Raw genomic sequence first — 26,452 nt, forward strand, 5'->3', positions numbered from 1 at the left:
TTTGGGGAACTTCAAACAGTTTGGTATTACTTGATGATAAAGTGCAAAGCTTGGCTGGCTGGCAGTGTGACTGGGGAGAACTTTGGGTTTCACTCAGTAGGTGAAAAGGAGACAAGGTTTTAGGAAGGGGAGTGATGTGTCCAGATTTACATGTGGCTATAAAGTGGAGGATACAATTTAAGGAGGCAGGGAACTCAGTTAGGGGGCATTAATTCATTCACATTCACTCACTATGCCAAATGGTGGGAGGCACTCACATACAACGAACAATAATTACAGAAAACAGACATAGTCCCTGTCCTTCAGGAACTTACTGTTGGTTGAAATTATTACAGAAGTTCAGGTAAGAGATGGTAGGAGGCAGAATGGGACAGTGTTTCTGGAGATGGATAAGGACGTTTCACCAGTGGAAGACGTGAAATTTATATCCAGTGGGAACTGTGCTTACCCTAAATATGGCCTAACTTCAAATGATTAATTGTTTTCCTACACGGAAAGCTATTATTCCACTTCTGTTCATAATACAGGAATCACATGGTGTGAGTTCTACAGTAAATATTTCTATCTTGATTATTCCACATGGAACCGTGTTCTGACTCTTGGCTAATCCTGTATGAACCTTGGCTCCGACTATGAAGAAACGGAAGAACTGTTAGCCCAGGATCACACTGGTAGCCAACACTGATGGACCGGTGGTTGCTGCCAGAGGGTGGTGTTGAGAAGAATGATGGCTCAGATTGATTTCTGATGTCTGCCCTGGGCATGGGCAGGATCTGATGGCAATCATGACTGCTTATTTGCTAATCTGGCCTTAGCCCACTCTTTGTTTTGGCCACTATTTGATAAAATGATTAGTGAGTAGATGACTTTTTTTTAAACATCAGAAGGCGTACACCCTCTTCTAAAAAATAAGTGCAACACATGGAAGCCAATTAAAATATGATCGGTGCTAAATGACAAAAAGCCCCAGAAAGCTGTCTTATTAAAACACTCTTTTAAATTAATATATACTTCTCCTTAAAATACTCAACTCACTAAAACAAATCCATTTTAAGATAAATACAGCTATGAGTGCCTCTTTATTCATGAGAATCTCTTCATGCTCAAGGATCATCTGCTGAATGGAATTGCCCCTGCTGTCAAAATACTACTTGAACTGACAATTATTTCATTTTCTTAAATAAAAAGGAATAGGTGTGTATACATGTATATACACACACACATAATTTCCTTCCGCTGCAGTTCCTATTCTCATAAATCACTTTAGATACTCTATACAATAGTACCTTGTGAAAGATTTTGTATTTTAAAAATTAAGAAAGATAATTCAAATAAGGGTAGCCTCTCCCTAACAAAAGACATGCAGTAATTCCAAGATTTCTTTCTTTTTTTTTTTTTTGGTCACGTTGGGTCTTCATTGCTGCGCGCAGGCTTTCCCTAGTTGCGACGAGTGGGGCTACTCGTCGTTGCGAGGTGCGGGCTTCAGTAGTTGCAGCTCAGTAGTTGTGGCACACGAGCTTAGTTGCTCCACGGCATGTGGGATCTTCCTGGACCAGGGCTTGAACCCGTGTCCCCTGCATTGGCAGGCGGATTCTTAACCACTGTGCCACCAGGGATTTCTGTGTATTGCCTGTAAGATACTAGGTTCCCTTTGCTCTTACCTTAAGCAGCAGCTTAGTCCCTTAGAATGATCTGAGATGAAGTGTAGACTTTCAATAGGATTATTTTTCAAGGATACCATGAACTTCTGATGGAGTCACGGGTAGAAGGCGTTAGAGGCATGGCGTGCTTGGGTCTCGTCATTAACTGGGTGACTGGCAGCAGGCAGTGGCCTCTAGGTGACGAGGGTGATTCCACACTCCAGGTTTGGGGAGGAGGGGCTTGATGGAGGACAAGCTGAGCAAATCTCCTCCAGTCTCTTAACTGAGGCTGAGTTCCGGGCCTTTGGGACAGAGGGACAGCCAGTCTGGCCGACTAGGAACTCCCCGGATCGCACGAGGAGGGCGCTGTGTGTGGCTGCGCGGAGCCCTCCAGAGCGTGCCAGCACACGACCCAACTGTCTGAGCCCTGGGACTTAGAGGAAGGAGGCTGAGGGAAGGCGGAAATAGCGTGGAGATGGCACGCACTGTGTTTGAATCCTGGCTCATCAAATATTGCCTTAAGCAAGTTATTAAACTCTTTTGAGACTCACTTCCCTCACATTTAGAATGGGAAAAATCAGAGGGTTACATAAGGATGAAATAGAATATTTTATATCAAGTGCGTGAAACAGTACTTGCCATGCAGGGGGCACTCAATCAACGAGAACAAGCTAAGCTTGTTCAGTTGGGTGAATACCCCCCCTCAAATATCCCAAGGCTTAGAGCACCTAAAACAAAGAGATCAAAAGTCAATCAATCAACTGTTTTTTCCTGCCAAGCTGGGCCGAGTTCTAGAGAGTCAAAGACAGGGTCTGTCCTCCCCAGCCCTATAATATTTACCCTGTGCCAAGTACTGATTTAAGGGCTTCTCACTCAATCCTCACAACCCTATTATTATGGTCATCGTTTAAAATGCATAAAACTTAAGTTTCACAGAGGTTGAGTAACTTGTCTGAGATTGCAGAGCTTAACCCTACGGTAGAACTGCCTCTTCTTACAGTTGCTGTCACAGATAAATGCATAGCGTCTGACTGAGCCAGATGCAGGCTGGAGTGGTCAGGTGGTGGTGGCTCGGTGGCAGAAATCAGGAAAGGCTTCACGGAGGACGTGATCTAGGATTATTCTTTAGAGCCTTTGAGTTTGGTCTTAAAATTATACCCGATTCAGGTGCATTTTGCAGTAGTGGTTAAGAAGCTGGGCGGCCACATATAACACAGAGGGGCACCAGGTGTTGTGAATGACAGCAGGGTCCCCGCTGCTGCAATCAGGGCATCAAAACTAGCCCTTCTTTGGTTATAAATAAGGCGATTATCTGACTTGAAATGAGGTGGCAGAAGTAATCTTGCACCTGAAGGCTTCTTGCCTGTCGAGTGTTCGCTAGATCATTGTACCCCCCACCCCCCTTCTCTGTGAGCACTGAAAACCTTTTGCTTTTTGGTTACTCCTGCTTTAGAATTTCTATCCCCAGCTACTTTCTCGGAATGGAAATTTAATCCTCAAAACTGTTCTGCACTGCTGGCCCCGGAATTAAAAGCAAGCACCTTCAATGGAGAAATTAAATTTATTTGATATACCTGTACATGTATAAAATTGGATCCAGCATCCATTTGGTTTGCAGGCTCACATAAAATGCTTTAGGCTATACTCTGAACTTAATACCTAATTCACAGCTGAAAGGGGGCCGACCTCAAAGACCTTGTCTCCCACTGATCCCGAGCAAGGTGATCATTAGCTGAGAGCGGGCATCATTTTCTGGTAGAGCTGCTCCCTATGTGTGCAGTGTAATCGACAGCCAAGGAGCCTTCCTTGGGGAACTAAATATTCAGTTGACTGAATTTTCATTAAAAAAAAAAAAAGAGGGGCTTCCCTGGTGGCGCAGTGGTTGGGAACCTGCCTGCCAATGCAGGGGACACGGGTTCGAGCCCTGGTATGGGAAGATCCCACATGCCGCGGAGCGGCTAGGCCCGTGAGCCACAATTGCTGAGCCTGCGTGTCTGGAGCCTGTGCTCCACAACAAGAGAGGCCGCGATAGTGAGAGGCCTGCGCACCGTGATGAAGAGTGGCCCCCACTTGCCGCAACTAGAGAAAGCCCTCGCACAGAAACGAAGACAACACAGCCATAAATTAATTAATTAATTAATTAAAAAAAAAAAAGAATGCAAAAAAAAAAAGAAAGCGATACCTGGGGGAAAGATACTTCAATTATAAATATCTATATTCCATTTTACACTCTCCTTTCTGAAGCTTCTAGTCAGGCTTTGCCTGGGCGTGGCAGAGGGCAGACCTGAGGTTTGCATTTGCATGTGTCTTGGCTTTAAGAAGAGGCTGAGTACGATAAGGTTTGTCCTTTTCAATCCTCTCCATGTTCTGCAATTTAGCTGCTACGGAAACTGTCATTGTGTTTTCCTCCCTAAATTCACTGAGGACATTTATGTATCTACTAATGAAGACTGGGGGAAATGAACCGCGAACGGGGTCAGTGCTGGTGGCTGGGTGGCTTGTGCTGATCCTCGGAGGACCAGGATGGAGACAGGGGTTCCATCTGATGACCTGGTCTGACTCCCTCCTGTTACAAATAAGGCCTCCCCCCACATTCCACAAAGGCTGGCTGGCTTGTGCGAGGTCCCACAGCTTGCTACGGGCAGAGCTAGGAGTCACCTGTCTTTTCCCTTTGCCCGGGGCCGTGTTCCTCTACCTGGACCAGCCATCATCCAATCTCCCTGTCCAGTCCAGCACCCTTCTCGCTGCCTCTATTGGTTCTTTCTGCTCCTTCTCTTTTTTTTTGTTTTTAATTAATTAATTAATTAATTAATTTTTGGCTGTGTTTGGGTCTTCGTTTCTGTGCGAAGGCTTTCTCTAGTTGCGGGAAGCGGGGGTCCACTCTTCATCACGGTGCGTGGGCCTCTCACTATCGCGGCCTCTCTTGTTGCGGGGCACAGGCTCCAGACGCGCAGGCTCAGTAGTTGTGGCTCACGGGCCCAGTTGCTCCGCGGCATGTGGGATCTTCCCAGACCAGGGCTTGAACCCGTGTCCCCTGCATTGGGAGGCAGATTCTCAACCACTGCGCCACCAGGGAAGCCCCTGCTCCTTCTTTTTCCTCTCTTGATTTTCTCATGTTTCTTTCTTCTTCCCTCCCTCCTTTCTTGAACTTTTTTCTTTTCTTTCACTTTCCCCTCTTTTCTCTACCTTCCTCCTTCTTCAACACCCTCCCCCTCTCCCTACCCCATCCTGCCCTTCCTTCCTTTCTTTTACCAAATGCTGACTGACTGCCTAACATGGGTTAGCGATGGGACTGGGCACTGGGAACACACTGGTGGCCCAAGCAGCCCCATCCCCCATGGAGCTGGAATCTGAGCCTTCAGAGGCACAAGGCATGTCCCGGCTCTACCCTCTGTGGGACCCTGGCTGTCCCGCCCACCCCCACAGGAGTCCTGGGCCCGTGGGAATTCCTGCAAAATGTGGTGACGGGGTGAGGAGAGTGTGGCAGCACCGCTGAGGAGTGAAGAGGGATGCCATGCAGCGAGAAGCTGAGCACAGGCATGTCGTGGGCAACTTTGATGGGGGAGAGCTGGCAGCCGTTGGAGAGGTAAGAGAGCCCCTGGCCACTGCAGCTGCTTTGGTGAGAGATGGAACGCTGCCTGGACATTTCTTTGTGAACCAACTACAGATAACACACGTCCAAACATACCCAATCTTTTGTCCAAACTAAGTAGAGTTGGGTGTGGTTGGTATTTCAATGAGAAACCTTGTGGAAAGGCAGAGAACTATGAGCTCTCCCTCTTCATGGATGTACAATCCCGGGTAGGCCACGTGTGACAGTTAATCTTATGTGTCAATTTGATAGGGTCACACGAGGTACCCAAATATTTGATTAAACTCTATTTCTGGGTGTGTCAGTGAGGGTGTTTCTGGATGAGATGAACGTTTGAATCAGTGGGCTGAGTAAAGCAGACTGCCCTCCCCAGTGTGGGTGGGCCTCAGCTAATCTATCAAAGGCCTGAGTGAGAAAGAATTCTCTCGCTCTCTGACTGTCTTTGAGCTGGGACATCGGGCTTCTCCTGCTTTTGGGCTCCAGCCTTGGACTGAATCAGCTCTCATGGTTCTCAGCCTTTTGGACTTAGACTGGATCTACACCATCGGCTCTCCTGTGCCTGCAGTTTGCAGACAACATATCTTGAACTTCTCAGCCTCCATAATTGTGTGGCTCAGTTCCTTACAGTTAATATGTATGTATGTATATATATGTATCCATCCACCCATGATCTGTTTTTCTCTCTCTTTTTCCTATGGGTTCTGTTTCTCTGTTTTTCTAGAGAACCCAGACTAACACATCATATTTCTAAGTGCTGAGTTACAGAACTCAGTTTGCTCAATGCCAAAATGGGAATAGTGGCAAGACATATTTTGCACCATTTCTGTGCAAAAGGTTAAATAAATTTTCTACAGTAAATTATAAACTATCATGTTCTGTATTATGATTTGTAAATAGAATGTCCCACTTGTTTTTGTATTTATGAAGACATATCTTTGTATCTTATGGCCTAGCAAGTTGCCTTGTAAACAGTTGGTCCCCAATTTGTCTTTGGCATCCTTGCTGGTGACAGCAGGTATTTGGGGAAGTTTATGTTCCTGATGTCGCTGCTGCTGAGAACGTGTAATAGTGACGTATTCTCTGTGCCTCACATAATCCCTGACATTTAGCATGTGTTCAGTTAGTTAACGAACAAATGAATTAACCAACTAACCTATCCTGCAACCAAGGCCAGGCCCCAGAAAAGGAAGATAAACTGACCAATGTATATAACACTAATAGGCAACAGACAGGTGATTCACATGAAATCAAAACCCACTTATACTTAATTCCAAAATATTTATCAAGTATCTGCTATGCACCAAGAAGAAAATGCCCAGAATGGGAAATACAATACTGGGGCTTATAGTTTATAACTATCCTTTCTGTTAAAAAGTTCTTACATTTCAATCCTGTTGAAAGGTTCTACTGCATCCAAGAAAATTGTCTCAAACACTTTTTAGAAATAGGTGAAGTTGAAATGACAATGACAGCCACCACCATCATAACAATAATAATGCTTAAACCATAGTCTCCTGCAAATGAAACAAATTTCCATCTATGGGAAAACTGGCCACACCCATTGTGGATAAAAGATGAAAGATGTAGAGGAGGCTGGTGGGAATGGGGGCCAGAAACCACTCATTTGAGAATATAACTTAAGTTTTGAAAAATCATCCTAGAGTCAATCCCCTATATGTCAAGTATTAGGTTGCAGTGAATATTTCCACGCTGGGGTCTTTCAGGCCAGGGTTGACAGGAGGGTGTAGAACAGTTGCAGAAATGGCAGTGATGTAACACTCAATCCTTCCAATAGCAGTTATTAGTGCTAATGCTACAGCCTCCTTGTTGGAGACAAGAAAGTTCCAGAGATTATGATTCATGCTGCATGGGAAGAGGCAGTGAGCTTTGTTGGAAGGGATTTAAGTAAAACCCCCTATGTCACCCTCTGCCTTGCCACACCAGGCTCTTTGGAGACAGTAATTAACAACACGTATCTGAATTGTTTCCATTCCCTCTGTCCTGGGAGCTTGCTCCTTCCCCCTTCTCCCCGCCCCATTTCTTCCCGTGACAAATGAGTCATCAGAGCATCAGAGTCCCTCTGCTTCCTACATGCTCACACCACATGACAAGCCTTTCAAACACACCGGTGCCCACTGCAGAGCCTTGCTGCTCCTCAAACCTTCCAGCACACAGCTCAGGATTTGTCTTTCTTTAGTCTCCTTGGCCTGTGTTCTTCCATCTTTCTAGGGCTCCTCTCATGCTCTGAGATCTGCCCTTTGTTCCTCTCCCAAATTGATTTCTGAGGCTGTGATTGACAACGGATGGTTAGTTTCCCCCGTAGTTGCTCATCCCCTCCTCAAAACTGATATCTCCTGGGGATGGTCCTAGGGACCAGGTAGCTCTATGCCTTCCCTTTGGTTTCTCAAATTTCTTCCCAGTGCCTCCCCAGACATTTTCTCAGTCCTAATTATCATGATGTGGCTCAATTTGGCTGAGTCGAATGATGCCTTTGGAATCTTGACACGCGCACAAACGTTGAATTAGTAAGCTCACAGAATCACCTTCAAGCTGATCGCTTAACTCATCATTGTGATGAAACCAATACAGATGGGGGAATGGGCTTCAGAAGGACGAAAAACCAAATACACCTGAATCTTTAAAGAGATAGGTGTGTGCCATCTCCTTTATTTCTCATTTTCCTAAGAATTATAATTTGTGCTCCATTCCCATGGTTAAAAAAAAATAAAAAAAAGATTTCCAAAAAGAGAAAAAAATAATAAAATGAAGTTACCCTAAATCTTATCTTCCAGAAAAAGCTATTGTTAACTACTGAAGACCCATTCTTTCAGAATTTTTCTGGATATAGTGGATACAAGATAAATAAGTAACTGTACACATACACATATATTTACTTATTATATCCAGAACTTATTCTTCATAACTAGTGTACACATATGTGGTTACAAGTTATAAATGAGTTATATTTTAACAACTTTTCACATTTGCTATGAGAAGATATTTCCTCAATGAAACTACTCCTGGTGTTCCGTTTTCTAGGCTAGACCTCAAAAGTTAATTTATCCTATGACGCATAAGAACTTTAGTATAAAATGGACAAAACAGAAAACCTGTTTTCCAATTTTAGTTTTGCCAGTCCCAAATAAGGCCTTGCGACAGGTCAAGTTTCAGGCCAAAGTGTGCAGGACTAATAGGTATGAAGCGCCCATCTCCCCATCTTTAAAATAAAGATAATAATTCAGATCTCAAAGGCTTGTAAAAATTCTCCTAAATCACCTATATGAAAATGGCCAGCCCCCCATTATCCCATCTTTAAAATAAAAATACTAATTCAATATCCCAAAGGCTTGTAAAAATTCTCTTAAATCACATACATAGAAGTGACCAGTGCCTAGCAAGTACTCAATAAATAATTACAAAATGGGCAGCAGGACCTCCTTAACTCAATATATTTGCGTAAGATATGTTCTTTTTAGCCCCAGAACCTACTGCCCAATGAATCTTTTAGGATACTTTGGATTCAAGCAGAATGCAGGAATTCAACCCAGAATTCCGCAATGGCCTGGCTCCCACCTTTGTCTAAGTCCCTTCATCCCTCATTTCCTAACAGGTCACTAATGCTGAGCCCTGCCTGAGCTGAACTCATCTCACACCACCCTCCTGTTTGCTCAGACTCCAGACACACCGGCCTCAAGAAACGACTGCAGATCCTGTGCAATCACCTCATTCGAAAAGGCCCTTTGCTGTTCTTTGTTGTGAATGTAGCCAAAACAAAGCTAAGTACCCACCATGTTCCAAAGTCACCCATGTAATTCCTGCTCTGTTCTGGGGAGGCTAAATGCCAGAGAAGTGATATCTTTTACCCAGAGCAGCCCATGACTTAACCAGGTGCCTTCTGCCAGAAATATGGTCTAAAGTCACCATAATAAAAAGAACCAGGGCTTCCCTGGTGGCACAGTGGTTAAGAATCCGTCTGCCAATGCAGGGACCTCAGGTTCGAGCCCTGGTCCTGGAAGATCACACATGCTGTGGAGCAACTAAGCCCGTTCACCACAACTACTGAGCCTGTGCTCTAGAGCCCGCGAGCCACAGCTACTGAGCCCGTGTGCCGCAACTACTGAGGCCCGCACGCCTAGAGCCCATGCTCTGCAACAAGAGAAGACACCGCACTGAGAAGCCTGTGCACTGCAACGAAGAGTAGCCCCTGCTCGCTGGAACTAGAGAAAGCCCGTGTGCAGCAACGAAGACCCAATGCAGCCAAAAATAAAATAAAAAAATAAATTTATTAAACAAAAAAAGAACCATTAAGCCAGCCCAATTAACCAGTGACCTTTCTGAAATACCGAGACCGTAGAACCCAAGAGATACACAGAGACCTTTTCTGACTAATGTTGCCTTTTTGAAAATTCAAATAGGTTGTTACTACGTTCTAAGAATTTCTATATCTTTCCAGGACTGGCTATTTTCTTGTCTCTGGCCAGGTCAGATTGTCTTCACTTCTTCAACAGAACTCCTCACTGAAATGACCAGATGAAGTCTACAAGTATAAACCACAGCATCCCTGGATTCATTCCATTCAGGGGACGCTCAGGGGTTAGCTCGGATTCTAGGCCATGCCCTGAGGGTGATCTTGCTATCAGCATGATCTCACGTTTCACAGTCCCAGGTGGATACTGCCCAGTCTGCCCAGTCTTGGCCTCCTTTCTCAAGGGTCTGGCTGGTCCAGAATCACCATCTGGAAACCTGTCACCCATGGGGAATGTTAAGACCAGACATGACCTTGAGAGAATGCAGCAAGTCAAATGTCAATTTTCTCCCTGTGTTCAGAGTCTTATTGGACACTGATCCCTTTTTTATTATGTACAGAGCCACTTTTAAATGAAATGCTTTCCTCTGACCTTGCACACAATTCAGCTAAGAGTTCCCCGACAGGTTGCTTTATTCTGGTGTGAGGGATTTTTCCTTGCTACAGCGGACAGAAATAGCCTAACTACCTGGGCAAGCAGCTATTAGAGATCCCTGAGAGCCTATCCACTGGGGCCAGGCAGACACGGAGTCTGAACCTTTCTTCCCGTCCAGTGAAACACACAAGCATTTGCAACGGAGGAAAGAAAAGGAGGTGAATTCGCCCTGTGAGCTGGAATCAGCTGGGCCATTCCCAGCCTGCAAACTTAAAAGAGAACCAGGGCAGAACAGGAAACGGAATGCTGTTTAGTCATTTTATTTTCCCCCCTCTGGGACTACTGCACTTCTCTCTTTATCTGCGACATGAAAGATTAGCCTGTGCTTTCATTACAAACCACTTTCCTCACCTGGATTTTTTTTTCTTTTTCTTTTTTTGAATTTTATTATTTTTTTTATACAGCAGGTTCTTATTAGTTGTCTATTTTAAACATACTAGTGTAGGATTTTTGAAGTCTTTATCTTTGGCTTGTCACACCTTACGTGAGTTTTCATCATACTGACAACTGGGAAGTGAGGTTATAGCCATGTGACTCATTCCTGTGTTTCCTTCCACAAACATTTTTTGAGCACCTACGACGTGCCTGGCACCACGTCAATATACTAGGTGCTAACTAACACAAGAGACTTATTTTATTTAAAATATCAAAGAACATTTTATTGGCTGACATTACACCAGGCTATGTGCAGCCTCATAGATGACATAAATGATATATGACCCCCTCGTATAATTTCTAAATTGAGGCAAGAGGAGGGTGGTGAGAAAGTAAAAAACTAATTGTCCTCTGAAATGTTTGTACCCAGTTGGCAGGAATGTTTGAACTACCATCAGACATTTCATCCTAAATCAGGATGTGGGAAAGTTGATGTGGGCAATATCATGGCCATATTAATAACAGTCGTGATGACACCACATGACCTGGCAGGTGTCCCTAAGAGGAGGAGCATTGAGAAGTGAGTTAAGAAGGCCTCTGCAAGGCTCAAATAGACCAAGTCCATCTGCCAGGCTCCTGTATACCCAAACTCAGGGACTGAGTTGATTCTCATTTTAGATGCATCCTATGAAATCTGGCTGGCCACTTTTAAAATCCCAAGCAGATCAGAAATAGCAAATTAGTACACTTCGATGCTTACAGGAAAATGACAGCTGTCAGCCTCACAGGGAGAAAGGGAGGGAAAACTAAAAGGATAAAATGCAGACACAGGTCTACAAAAATTCAGCAGACTAGGGATGTGGGGACATAGTTCTACCATGTCTTAAAGATGGGATGATTGTTACAGCCAGTACTCTAGTGGAGCAACCCAGGAGCCCATGTTTAACAGGCCAGGGATGTGATCAATGTATTTGAGAAAGATTTCCATCTAGAATGGTTAAGATTGAAAAAAAAAGCTTAATGCAGTGGTTCTTAACCAGGGGATGATTTGGCTCTCTGGGAGACACCTGGCAAAGTCTAGAGACATTTTTAGTTGTTGCAATTGGCTGTGGCTGTGGGGTGGGGAGAGTGCCAGTGGCTAATGAGTAGAGGCCAGAGATGCTGTAAAAACATCCTATAATGCACAGGACAAGCACCCCGCCGCCATCACACACAGAGGGATATTCTGGCCCCAAATGTACGTAGTGCTGAGATTGAGAAACCCTTGTTTAATACAACAAATTTAATTATTTGAAAAATTCACTTATGTGGCCCATCTCAGTCGCTAGTGATGCAGGAGAAGGAGGCACCGCTGCATGTTATCTGTCAAGTTCTTTAGACCTGTCAAGGCAGCTTTGATCTTCACAATAATCTTATGAGATAGCTGAGGGAGCTAGCACAGCTTCCACTTTAGAGACAAGAGAGCTGAGAAACAGAAGGCTAAATGATGCTTCCGGTGATGAACAGATGTCCTGACTCCTCATCTTGTGCTTGTTGCACACAGCCACTGTTCTTTAGATCTACTTATTTCTAGAACAGAAAGGGAGAATCAAAGTAGTACCACTTGCTAATGCGTATCAAATTTAATAAGTCAAAACAAAGTCACGGGACTTAGGTTCACACACAACAGTTCTTCTGTTTCCTTGTTCATTCGTTCTCCAAAAGCTTGTTGAGGGAGGTACAGGTGTCAAGCACTGTTCTCGGGGCTGCACACACAGTGGTGAACAAAAGAGACACCTCCCATGAAGCTGGCAGGTCACAAGTATCTTACACTTGCTCACTAAACATGTTGTGGTGAGTCTGCATAATATTCTCCAGCAATCCCAACAAAGCCTCACAAAATCCCAATTCCTTTCCCTATGTCTTATACACCTTGTGCTGGAGTCACACTGATGATTTCTAAACAAGCTTTGTATATCTATGTGCCTTTTCCTCTTCTTCCTCCTGCCCCTGTCGTCCAGCAAACTTGTACTCATTCTTTGAGAACCAGAATAAATGTTCCCTAATAGCAGAGCTAGTAGCTTTGTCCTCTGGGCTCTCATATTATTTTGTATGTTTCAGTATCATGTTAATTTCTATGAGTACTGAAACTTACCTGTTTGTGTGTTAGCCGCCTACCATTAGACTGAGTACCTTGAGGGAGGTCATAGTCGTGCTGGATTCTTCCCTTTGCCCGTTCCAGTGCCTTCTCCACCCTGCTCTGTGACCTGGGAGACTGACCTCTTTGAACTACACCTGTGAGCTCCCTTTCCCTCTGGCTTCAGGAGGGATCTTCCAATGGGTAGCACGAGCAGGAGTATCAGGGGGCAGGAGAGGAGTGACCTTGGAGTTTATCTTCAGCTCCCTCCCCAGCAGGCCATTCTGAATCGGCTATAGCTCACTGCCTCTCCCAGGGGAGGCCCAGTCATACTGGCCTCTCTCCAGGTTCCAGGACTCACCCTTGTTCACTGAGGCCAAGGGGTGGTAACGGCTCCCCACTGTCACGATGCCCGGGGTACTGCACCATCCCTTGCGACTTTATCTAAACCCAGTCCGCACATTTGCAATTAGCCCTTTTTCAAAACTCTCCTAAAATTATAGAATTTAACTGAGCTATTTCTCCCCTTTTATAATAGGCTTACTCATCTTAGAATCCTAGGGTCTAACAGGTACCTGGCTCAAAGAAGATGCTCAATAGATGTTTGCTAAACGTGTAAATGAAGGAATACAGATGTTACCAAAAATTTACTGTCAGTCTTAGAATTTTTTATTTATCAGAAAAGCTGCTCTCATCAAAGGCTTCACTTTGTTCAGAAGTAGAGAATTATTTTTTGAACTTGACTAGGCACAGTACCACTCATTAGCACTACTGTTCTTTGTCATTTTCAACTTTACAGGAAATAGAAATAAGGTGATGTCTATATTCTCCCTAGAGCATCCAACAATCCTTCCCCTGAATTCTTCATTACTAACCTCAAACACAAAACAAAATCAAAGCATGAAACTTCTGTCCTAACCAACAAGCCCTGGTCAGAAAGTTTCTACCTCTGAGGATACACATGATGACAGCTGAGTAGACAAGAGAGGGAAAAGTAAATAAATTCAATGAGCCTCTCACATTTCAGCACAAGTTTTCACCCAAAGTGAATATGACACATTGAATGAGCATCAGCCTCAAAGACCTTCTTTTGGAGCCTCATTGGTAGCTGTGTTTTCTAAGTTAGCAAGTGCCTGCTGTTAATGTGAAAATCGGTTTCAACTTTATTTGGCATCCCAGAAAACACATTATTTTTTGTAGCTATTATCCATATTTAGCCTTTACCATGCTGTCAGTGACTTGGAGAGTTAATGGTAATTATAACTTTGACCATTTAAATATAAAGTTTTTGCAGTAAGTGAGAGGTCTCATACTGCAAACTTTTCAAAGGTTATCTTTATGACAATACTGCAAGACAGGTATTATCCTGACATTCTATGAACGGCAAAGCTGAGCCTGGGGCAGGCTGCTTGTAGAGGTGGGATCTGAAACCAAGCACATGGACTCAGAAGTCGTGGGTAGAAACTGCCCTTCTCTGAATAAAAGCCACTCACCCCTAGTATCAAAGAGAGACATGTGGATATAGGTACTTTTGAAGTTTCAATCCACCAGTCTGTTCAGGGAGACCAAGTCCCTTAGTTCTGAGAGTGGGTTTGGGATGATAAAAAGGAAGAGGTAAGGAGAAAAAGACTTAAAATTTTTTTTAATTTAAAAAGTCTACAAATAATAAATGCTGGAGAGGGTGTGGAGAAAAAAGAACCCTCCTACACTGTTGGTGGGAATGTAAATTGGTGCAGCCTCTATGGAAAACAGTATGGAGGTTTCGTAAAAAACTAAAAATAGAGTTACCATATGATCCAGCAATCCCACTCCTGGGCATATATCCAGAGAAAACTATATTCGAAAAGATACATGTGCCCCAATGTTCATAGTGGCACTATTTACAATAGCCAAGACATGGAAGCAACCTAAATGTCCATTGACAGATGGATGGATAAAGAAGATGTGGTCTATATATACAATGGAATATTACTCAGCCATAAAAAAGAATGAAATAATGCCATTTGCAGCAACTTGGATGGACCTAGAGATTATCATACTAAGTGAAGTCAGACGGAGAAAGACAAATATATGATACCACTTACATGTGGAATCTAAAAAAATGATACAAATGAACTTATTTACAAAACAGAAATAGACTCATAGACATAGAAAACAAACTTGTGGTTACCAAAGGGGATACCAGGGTGGGGGAGGGGAGGGATAAATTAGGAGTTTGGAATTAACATATACACTCTACTATACATAAAATATCTAAACAACAAGGACCTACTGTATAACACAGGGAACTCTACTCAATATCTTGTAATAACCTATAATGGAAGAGAATCTGGAGAAGAATAAATATATATATGTATAACTGAATCACTTTGTTGTACACTTGAAACTAACACAATATTGTAAATTAACTATAATTCAAAAACAAAATTTTTTTTTTTTTTTACAGATTTCCAAAGGCAACATTTCTCCATGGCAGTAAAACCCCATTTATATTTCTGTTAATAGTCTAAGAATCTTCCCCTCCAAGGGAGAGAAAGCCTAAGGCCCACACTAACTTGACTGTCTCTTTAAATGTTACCCAGCACCTAATATATTACAAAGACACTACACTGCAGAACAGATGGAAGAGCATAAAGCAGATGCAGATCTGGTCTAACTAGAGATGAACAATTCTTTGGTTAACAACAAGAAAATGAGGTGGTGGCACAGACAACATGGAAAAGAAGCAGTTTACGCAGTTTACACCAGAGAGAAATTACTGGGAAACGCACACGTTATCACAACTGAACAGAGGAAAAAGATTATATCTTAGCATTTGAAATGACATCCCCTTATGTCTTCCTGGTGTACAAAATAGGCTTCCATGGGATACTCAGGAGGAATGCGGAAGGAAATCTGAAGACTTTAAAGCCATGGGTAGGTAAAAATGGTTGTATACAAACTACCGGGGTTTCAAGGGGCTTCTAGAATTGCGTTCAGTTATTATGAGTATTTTCCATACCAGAGGGAGGCACCCAAATAATCTTAACCAAAGATTAGATGAAGAAGAGATGTGATTTCTCCTGACCAGTTTTTAACTTAATCAGTTTCATTTTAGTCATTTTAAAACGTTTACTGTATGGACATTTCCAAATGTATACAAAAGTAGTGAGAACAGTACTATGGACCTACATGAACTAAACCCCAGTTTCAATAAACATCAATGTCTGCCATTCTTGTTTCATCTCTTATTCCCTCTCCACTTATTTTTCTTGGTATTGTAAAGCAGTCTTGATAAAGTGCTTTTTTCTTAGTTTCCTTATGAAAGGTGCCTACTTCCTATAGTTGATTCTGGGAAGAACACCTGTCAATTCTTAAGCACAGAATCCTTCAAAAGGAAAGCACTAGTCAACCAATGATCATTTTAATTCTTACATGTGGACACGTAAAAACAATGGCAGAGGGTGTGGAAAGATGAGACTCTCACTGTCAATGCAAGAGCAGAACAAAACCGGACAGGAAAATTGGTGCTTTTAAGCCTCTGACATTGTTTTAAGTATTAGCTATTGGGAAATGTGAAACCCTTCAGATATGCATTTAACTGAAGTCACAGAATTCTGTTCTGAGGCACAGAGACATGTATCCCAGAAAAAAAAAAAAAATTAGTGAATCAATCCACATGTTTCAGGGCTGGCTTTTTATTGCAGTATTATCCTAAATGCAACCAAAAGATGGGGGGGGGGGGTGGAAAAAAAAGATACAGCTGCTAGCTTCTAGGAAGTTAAGACTTCCAGGGTGCGGGCAGAGCAACTGCAGGAGAAAGACCCCAGCAACCATAAAGAGGAGGACGTGTGAAAATGCAAGGCAAGAATTTTATATGTAAATGATTAGGAGATGCAGAATAATTGGTCCCTCTCGGAGGCACACCAGCGAGGTGGAGGGCAGAGGCTCAGCCCCTGAGACAGGGGAGGCGGGAATGGAGCTGGTGCAGTCAGTCAAGGCGCTGACAGTAAACGCATAAACAACCCTTAAAAGGCTTGCAGGAAGTGAAAATGCACCGACCACTGCTTTCCTAAGCCCTGAGGAGATGGTTTTCATCATGTAACGTGAGACTTCCTGTACTTTGTGAAAGGTAAAGCCATCTTCTACTGCAATGGAAAGAGTCCTACTTTCTGTTGTTTCCTAACGTAAGTTTCAATTTTATTTTCTGTTTAAGTCCAACTTTCTTGCTTTGTTAAGAACACCTGCAAAAATCAACACGCTCTTCTTATGTGTTAGAGTTAGCTCTCTATCCATAAGGCAAACGGTTCCTTGTTCCCACCCCTGTAGCTTTTGTTCTATTGGCGTCCTTGCCACCCTTTGAGGTGTTTCTGATACAGACACTGACACGTCCTCCTCCACCTCCTGTTCCTCCCAAGTTCCACTAAAGGGTACGCTCAAACCCTGGGCTTCTGGCCTTGTTTTACAAAAGTTTCCTCACGTTTCAATTTAGTGACATAAATAATCATATTGGAGTAGTCTTTTGGTTTCTAAAGCCAAAAAGGGGAGACAAAATTGTTTTTAGAGAAAATATTCTGCAAGCCCTGGTGACCCATCACAAAGTCTTCAAGACATTCCTAGCTGATTGTTTTCTAGAGCTGGTTAGGATCAGTGCTAGAGTGAAGAGAATATGTTGCCATATACACAGGAGTGAAACAGGTGAAGGCAGAAGGCCAGGAGAAGATGGAAAATGAAGTAAAAGTATGAGAGTGAGAACGGGAGTATCTGATACTGTGACATGGGCGTCCGCATTGCTTTACATGTGTCCCCAGAGAGGTTCTGAGACACACCAAAGCTTACCTTCCGCTCAGCTTTTCCCACCTGGTGGGAGAATTGCTGGAGAAGGGGATGATGGAGAAATTTTGTGGACCTGACGGCTTCACAAGGTGAGGACTTAAACTGAGACCTAACTGTCCTTTGTAGAAAAGAAAGGACCACCAACAGAGTAAGGTTAATTCCGCAAGTACCTCCCATGACTTCTCCTATATTGCTCCTCACACGGCCACTGTTTAAGTTTTATTACCCTGCAAAGGGCAGGGCTCAGGTAATGCAGCTCCGTTACTTCTGATGGTGCTCACCGGAGGGAGTGGGAATGTCCTGCAAGGAGGCATTAGCATAACGAGAACATCCTGAATTTAGTTATCCTGGCACTCTCATCACTACTAAACTTGCTAAGTATTCCCAGCTCTCCTTTGGACTTGGCCATCTTCAAAATGTCCACTACATTGGCTCATTGATTAGGACCTGGCCAGACAGCTCCAGGTGGCTAATTGGTAAAGCAATATCTCAAAAAGGATTTGTCTTTAAATCGTGGGCATTTGACATTTTTATGTAGGTTTTAAGAGATATTAAATACATTTTCACCAGACATCCATTGAGGCCATATGGCAGCCTTGAATAAGTAGAACAAATTGGGCATAACAGAGCATCATTTATTGAAGAATGGCAAGACATACTGTTAAGGGCATATTTTACAAGTTGGGGCTAGAAACTCAGGAGTCTAGGCAGTAGAGAAGACTACTTCTACTCAGTCCCTTTAAGGAGGGGCTGAGGACAATACAAGGGCAGACAGAATCCAAAGAGCAGGGAGAGAAAGAGTTCCGAAACCAGTTCTCCAGATTCCAAGAGGAAAATCAGACATAAAAGAGTGTAATGATTGTGTGTCCTTGCTTTCACCCAGTACGTCAGCTGGAACCAGAGGCCCTCTCTTTGGGTCCATTCAGTCATTTAATTCAACACTTACTTAGAATCTATTAATAGAGCAAGTCATACGGATCAGACCCGTAACAGGTTCATGGACACTTAAGTGCTCCGTGAATGGGCATCCGGGACTCTCTGATTCTCCTAAAGTGTATGTAAAATCTGTCCAGAGGAATTTTTCTTAAGAGCATATTCCACAGCTTTAATGAGATTAAAATCCTTGTGACCGAAAAAAGGTTCAGAACCATGGAGCTCCCTGTCCGAAACTGTAAGACATCACACAGTGCAAGACACTGAGGTGAGAGTGACTGCCCAGTCCCCTGCCACAGCCTTTTAAAGTAAAAGGCACAGACACTGTTTATTCTGGAGAAGGTGGCTAAGGAGACTCCATAAACTCCAGAGAATTCTTCAAGTCTTACAATGCTTTGATTCTAAGAAAATAATTTTTACTATTGGTAAGATCAAAAAATGTCCTAAAGAAACACAACCGAAAGGGGAAGATAAATAAAAGCCCGTTAGAAGTGAGATGTTCTGAGAAGGCTGAGGCCCTCTGGTTCCTATTATTCCTAAGTGAGGATACATCATTTCATGAGCTTGAGACAGAGGTGTCACCTCACCAGCACGTGGATAGAGTGGTTTGCTGGGAAAGACGCAGAGACGGGGAGAAGGACGTTCTCTGTCCATCCTCACCTCTGGCTGTTGAGACAGAACTCTAATTTGGCTTTTCAGCACGTACTTCCGCCCTTTTTTTTTTTTTTTAAAATTATTATTTATTTATTTATTTATTTTTGGCTGTGTTGGGTCTTCGTTTCTGTGCGAGGGCTTTCTCCAGTTGCGGCAAGCGGGGTCCACTCTTCATCGCGGTGCGCGGGCCTCTCACTATCGCGGCCTCTCTTGTTGCGGAGCACAGGCTCCAGACGCGCAGGCTCAGTATTTGTGGCTCATGGGCCCAGTTGCTCCGCGGCATGTGGGATTTTCCCAGACCAGGGCTCGAACCCGTGTCCCCTGCATTGGCAGGCAGATTCTCAACCACTGCGCCACCAGGGAAGAAGCCCTTCCATCCTATTTTTGTTAATGAGTTTGAAATCTGTATGTAATGTATAGATATTAAATCAAAGTTATCTAGGCCTAATTTTAAAGAATTGAGTAGCTCTACAAGATCTATAAAAAAAAAAAAAAATCCGACAATATCCCTCCTCCCTAAATCCTCCCTCCCCCAACTGATTATTTTGGCATTTATTGGGTTGGCCAAAAAGTTCATTCGGGTATTCCCGCCCATATTATAGAAAAACCTGAACAAACTTTTTGGTCAACCCAATACCTGGCTCTCTCTCAATGATATACTTACATTGCTACTGAAATTTTTTCCAAACTTTAAAGAAGTCAATTTCCCACTATGAACACAGAGGACTTCTTAACTCTCCTCCCTCCCTCCACTTCTATCACTCTTGTTATCCTTCCCATCACCCCTCCAACCCCATATAGGAATTTTCACTCAATCAATATTCAGTGTTTACATTATTACACTATTTAATGCCATCCAAAACTGAGGATGGCGTAAGCTACTGTCACAATTCCTTTCCTGCACGACTACTGTTTTCCTGAAAGGTAGCAATTATCTTGTTTTTCAGTTTGTTTGGTTTTTCTAAATAATTGTCACTAACTCAGCCCCAAACTCTTCACCACTGGTCTAAATACCCTCTGAAGATGGTTCATACTTCAGGTGTTCTGTCAATTTCCTCTTCTGGAGAGGCTGCTCCTGGATCTTTGCTCTCACCTGTGTCTGGTGTACCCCATTCCCAGAGACTGTTTTACCCTTTTCAGGAATAAAGCTTCAGTCATTGGCCAGGGTAGGGGCGTGAGAGTCTCCTGCATACAACGAGTTGGAGAGGGGATCTGGGGATCTGATTATTTCTCAAACTTTCCATTGATCTTCTTTAATTTAGCTCAGATATTAATATCTTGATCTGCTAATATAGTTACCATGTGACCATCTGCTTTCCAGCTTCCAAAATTTGTGTTCTGTCATCTTCCCTTTGTTTTTCATGACTTGATCGATTTAAGCCCTTAACACTTTTCTTCACTGATGTTTTTGGTTTTTTGTTTGTTTGTTCTTGTTTTTTAAGCAGGAAACAAATGTAGAAGTGTATATTCACTCTGCTTTCACTGTTTTTGAGAGTGTTTTAGAAATCAATATTGATTTGCCTGAGAGCCCAGGCAAACATTTTAAGTAGGCATTTCATCAACAGCTATTTATAAGACAATAACCATCTTATGCTTATCTGTAACTTATAGGTGAAGAAGATGAGGCCCATCCTGCTTCAAGTAAGTCATTTGCTGGACTGATATAAATATTGAACACCTTATGCCCCAGTCCCCTTTTCACTTAACCTTCCTAATTTTAGGTTTCTGTAGAGCATTGCCTTCTTGACAGTCTATGGCTGCTGTCAGGTCCCAAATACCTGAGAACTGCCTCAGGCAATCAATAACTCTGTCATGCTCTATTACAGCTGATCAATATGGACAAGGATGCAATGAGGTGGAAGCAAGATGTTTTATTCAATCAAGTTTTGGGTCTCTTTTATTGACCCCAGTACTTTGGTAGTGTTTACAAAACTTTTACACTCTCATCTAGTTTATTTTAGCTAGCACATTTGTTTTCTTTGCATGAAACACCTGCACATCCTTCAGAGTTTCAGAGTCAGTTCATCAGCATGAATAGGTCTGGATCCTAGACTCATCTCTGCCCTTGTTTGTGTGATTTGAGGTAAATACTACCACGATAGGCATCTCTCATCTATGTAACGGGAGCTGTTAAGACTCACTGGTCAGCTGGGGTCAGCAGACATATTTAGCATGATTGGCACAATAAAGAAACTTTTTTTTCTTGGAATCTGATTGTCTTTAGTGGTGGTTGGAGGGTGGGGAAAGAACGCCCCAGTTTTCTGTAGTAATCACTACTACCTACTATGGTAACATCACCAGGCTGCTTCACAAATTCCTATGAATTTTCCGCTCCCTAAATGTACTTGAGGTTTTTTACACCATGACTGTTCTCTCATATCCCCTTTAGCACTGACCTCCTTTGAGTTTACGGACACTGCAAATAATGTTAGCCAAAATACCCCAGAACCCTGGGGGCAGCAGAGGTAGACTAGCTGTGCAGCCACCTAAAATCAGCAGGAGTACATTAAGAAACAAGGCGACCTTCCTCTCCTTCAATATGTTTGTGGGTTTTTCTTTGATCAATGCCCAAGAACTAGCTGGTTCCTCTTTCTATATATTTCCATTTCCTGAATGGACATTAGTGTCAGCAATATCATTACCACCCACTATCTCTTCTGCTATCTCACTCTATGTGTTTGCCATATTTAGATTATGAATTCCCAGAGGGCAGGATGTTCTCATTTGAGTTTTTTCATCTTCCTTTCCTAAATGTTTATTTGGATTACAATTTTTTGCATTTGTACACACAACACATTAAATGGAAACATTCCTCATTTTTATTTGGTCTCTTTTCAAGAGGTTAGGGAGTCACGGAACACACTGTGTGCTGAATTAGTACTTTATGGAGTTTGGCCATTAAGAGGAAAATTAATGACACATATGAGATAGTCTTTCTTAGCAGTCTCCTCTGCACATCCTTGACAATCTTCTAGATCATACACTTGATCTTATAATCCAAAAGACAACAACAGTGACGTATTTCTTGGATTAAAGAGAGGAAGAACACATTGCAAACGAACAGAGAACAAACAAGGATAAAGAAAAGATAAATTATACAATCAGCAGGCCAAGGGGGTCATTGCATCAGCTGAATGTAATTATTGGGTAAATGGGGATCACAGGAGTTTAAAGTTTAAACCAAATGGAGCAGGGGTTAAGTTATCACATCTCTAATTATCAGACTGAGAAACCATGATTCATTGGTTGGAATTCTGAGAACTGGCCTGAATGCAAGGAAAAGATTGTGAAACAGTGCAATAAACCTAATTTTTGAAGATCTCTTATGTCATTTGTGTAGTAGCAGCTTTTATGTGTTTCCTCACTAAATTTTATTTCAGGGGAAGAACCTGTGATGACTGACTGGACAAAGAAGATGGTCAATTAATCAGCCTGAGCGATAGGTTCCTCCAGGAAGGTCCTGTGATGAACTTTGATACCAGGTAATGGTCATTGTGAAACAGATGCTAATATATGGCCTTTAAAGGAATCCAGTAAACATTCAGGACCCCCCAACAACAAACTGTAGTAGGCAATGCAGATACACAGATGGGAAAATAGAGAACCTGCCTCAAGGAATGTGTCCTATTGAAATAGGGCTGAGCATCACGGAAATGGGTATAGCCTTGTCTCCAGAAGGTCATCATCAAAGTGAAATGAACAAGGCCTGGATCCATGACACTAAGAGCGGCCGTGATGTATGCAATGCTTATACTGCGCCCAACGTTTTCCTGGAACTCTACATAAACTATTCCATTTCATAACAACAATCAATAATAGTTAATATTTATTTAGTACTTACTAAATTCCAGGCTGATATCATCTTGCTTAATTCTCACCCCCATGGTCTGAGGCAGGTATTATATTTTCTGCTTTGCAGATGAGGAAGTACCTTAGGGAAGTTAAGGAATTTGTAAATGACCGAGTGAGCATGTAGGTATGAATACTGCATGACACGGATCTATGGTTGTAAGAAATGGAAGTGTGGATTTAGAAAAAGGTGAAGAAAAATAAAGTAGGAGAGTTTGGCCACAGACCAAATAAACACAAAGGACAATAGTTAAATGATTACTGTGTGAGGTTTCTTGCACATGAAATTGGCACTCTTCCAGAATTGATGTCTTTGATGGGGTAATAGGACACTATATCAAAGAGGAATGTGTATTCCATCCACATTCATAAGGATTTTTTTGTTTTATACATTATGAAATATACTACAGACAATATAAAATGTAGAGTCCAATAATAACAAACACCTGTGTACCTCTTAGCAGCTTAAGATACAGAAAACTGTGCACAAGTCCTTCCCTGAGCTCATCTCCTGTGCTCCCCTCAGATGTAACCAAGATTCTGAATTTTGGGTTATTTCCTTAATTTTCTTTATAGTTTATATATCTATTTTGGACACACTGCGATATTTAAAATAGATAACCAACAAGGACCTACTGTATAGCACAGGGAACTCTGCTCAATATTCTATAATAACCTAAATGGGAAAAGAATTTGAAAAAGAATAGATACATGTATATATATAACTGAATCACTTTACTGTATACCTGAAACTATCACAACATTGTTAATCAACTATGCTCCAATATAAAATAAAAATTTTTTAAAATTAACAAAAAAGAATAGTGTTTAGCACATAAAAAAACATACATTAAAGTTTGCCCATTTATAAACTTTATGGACACTTCATATAAATGGAATGATACTATATACATATTCTTCTGTGATTAGCCTTTTTGTTCAACACTATTCATCCACGTGGACACAAATAGATAATAAGATCCACTGGTTTTCCTGCTGTGATCGGAGGACATTATATGAAGATGCCAAGATTGGTTTATCCATTCTAAGTCAAAGGATAATTGGGTAATTTCCAGTTTCATGCTATTAAAATCAAAGCTGTTTTGAACATTCTGGTGCATGTCTCTTGGTATACAAATTATTCACTAGGCCACACTTCTCTAGACTAGAACCTCCAGAGCTATTTTGAATACGTATACTGATAGCTAGCCTCCTCATTTTGTTCCTGGTTTTAAAGGGGCTTCTGAAAGTATTTCACCATTGAATACGATGTTCGCCGTAAGTTTTTTGTAGATATACTTCATTAGGTTAAGAAAATTCCATTTGCTTCCTAGTTTGCTGAGAATTTTTATCATGAATGGTTGTAAAATCTTACTGAATGATTTTTAAATAAATTTATTTACTTTATTTATTTATTTATTTATTTATTTATTTATTTATTTATTTATTTATTTATGGCTGTGTTGGGTCTTCGTTTCTGTGCGAGGGCTTTCTCTAGTTGCGGCGAGCGGGGGCCACTCTTCATCGCGGTGCATGGGCCTCTCACTGTCGCGGCCTCTCTTGTTGTGGAGCACAGGCTCCAGACGCGCAGGCTCAGTAGTTGTGGCTCACGGGCCCAGTTGCTCCGCGGCAAGTGGGATCTTCCCAGACCAGGGCTCGAACCCGTCTCCCCTGCATTGGCAGGCAGATTCTCAACCACTGCGCCACCAGTGAAGCCCTGAATGATTTTTTGATATGTATTGAGGTGACATATGATTTTCTCCAGTCAGCTGATATGATGAATTACATTAATTTTCTAATAATGGACTAACCTTGCTTCCAGGGGTAAACCAAATTTATGATACATCATTTTAGAATCCATTGCTTAATTTGGTTTGCTAATGTTCTTTTTACCTGTTAATGTTCTAGATATTTGAATTGTGTGTAATTTTATTAGCTTATACTGTCTGTGTCAAGTTTTGGATCCACGGTTAATATTGCCCTTGTAAAATAAGTTTGGGATTATTCCCTCTTTTACTATTGTCTAAAACAGTTTATGTATTTCGGAATTGAATATTTGGCATAACTCATATGTAAAACCTTCTGGTCTAGTGATTTCCAGTAGAAAAACAATTTAATTACTGATTTTATTTCTCTCATGATAGGATCATTCAGATTTTCCATTTTTTCTCAAATGAGTTTTGATTATTTATATGTATTTTCAGATTGTCCATTTTACCTGAATTTTCAAATTTATCTGCATAAAGTAGTTTATAATTTTGCCTTATCTAATTAACTTCTTATGCATTTGTAATTACAGACTTTATATCCATTATGTTGTTTATTTGTGCAATTTTTTGTGTGTGATCAATCACATTACTTCATTATAATTTTCAAAAAGTAATAGTGTTTCTATTTGTGTTTTCAATTTCATTGGTTTTTGTTATCTTAATTTTTCCCCCAGTATCTCTGGGTTTACTCTGCTGCTCTTTTTCAAATTTTTCAGTTGATGACTCACTCAGTACATTTTTTCCTCTAATATAAGCATTTGAGGCTATAAATTTCTCTTTAAGTATTGCTTTAGCTTCTTGTCACATATTTTCTGAAGTATTACTTATATTATCACCTAATTTACATAGTTTCCATTATGATTTATTCTTTGATCCATAGGTAATTTAAGTGGGTTTTAAAACTTCCATACATATGCATTTATCTTTTTATGACTGATTTGTTTATATTCTGTGTGATCAAATGGATTCTTTAACATTTGTTGAGACTTTCTTTATGCCCTAGAATATGATTAATTTTTATGAATTTTCTGTGTCTCCCTCAAAGGAATTTCTACTCTCCAGTTGTCAGAAGACTGTTCTATATATGTCCTTGAGGTCAAGCTTATTCATTGTTTTTTTCCAGTTTTCTATATTCTACTATGGGACTTCCTGGTGGCACAGTGGTTAAGAATCTGCCTGCCAACGCAGGGGACACGGGTTCAATCCCTGGTCCGGGAAGATCCCACATGCTGTGGAACAACTAAGCCTGTGCGCCACAGCTACTGAGCCTACGCTCTAGAGCTCGTGAGCCACAACTAATGAGCCAGTGTGCTACAACTACTGAAGCCCGCATGCCCTAGAGCCCGCGTGCTGCATCTGCTGAGCCCGCGTGCTGCAACTACTGAAGCCCGCACACCTAGAGCCCGTGCTCCACAACAAGAGAAGCCACTGCAATGAGAAGCTCACACACCACCACAAAGAGTAGCCCCCGCTCGCCGCAACTAGAGAAAGCCCACATGCAGCAATGAAGACCCAACGCAGCCAAAAAATAAATAAAATTAAAAAAAAAAAAGTAAAAATTCCCTACTATGATGTGGAGTTGTGTATTTCTCACTGTAATTCTATAGACTTATCTTTATAATTTGAAGCTATACTATTTATTACATATGAATTCAACACTATTACAGTTTCCTGAAGAATGTTAACTTTTAAGAAAATTCAGTACACCTCCTTATCTCTAGCATATTATTTTTTGGCTTTAATTCTGT

The 26,452-nt window shown here is 41.8% G+C and overlaps 1 protein-coding gene and 2 long non-coding RNA genes across 6 annotated transcripts in view; 1 reads left to right on the plus strand and 2 right to left on the minus strand.

Annotated features, from left to right (window-relative positions):
* Window positions 1-26,452, minus strand: part of LOC309646705 — a 610,320-nt gene that overhangs the window by 103,389 nt on the left and 480,479 nt on the right. The window lies entirely within an intron of this gene.
* SAMD12 (sterile alpha motif domain containing 12) overlaps window positions 1-26,452 on the minus strand; it is a 443,684-nt gene that overhangs the window by 83,488 nt on the left and 333,744 nt on the right. The gene's annotated exons all lie outside the window — the stretch shown is intronic.
* LOC309646692 lies at window positions 3,807-25,836 on the plus strand. Its single transcript, XR_014255531.1, has 3 exons — window positions 3,807-5,226; window positions 8,843-22,568; window positions 25,750-25,836. It is a non-coding gene; the product is annotated as an uncharacterized lncRNA (long non-coding RNA).

This window comes from Balaenoptera physalus, assembly GCF_965194825.1.
Source record: "Balaenoptera physalus genome assembly, chromosome: 17".
Taxonomy (NCBI): domain Eukaryota; kingdom Metazoa; phylum Chordata; class Mammalia; order Artiodactyla; family Balaenopteridae; genus Balaenoptera; species Balaenoptera physalus.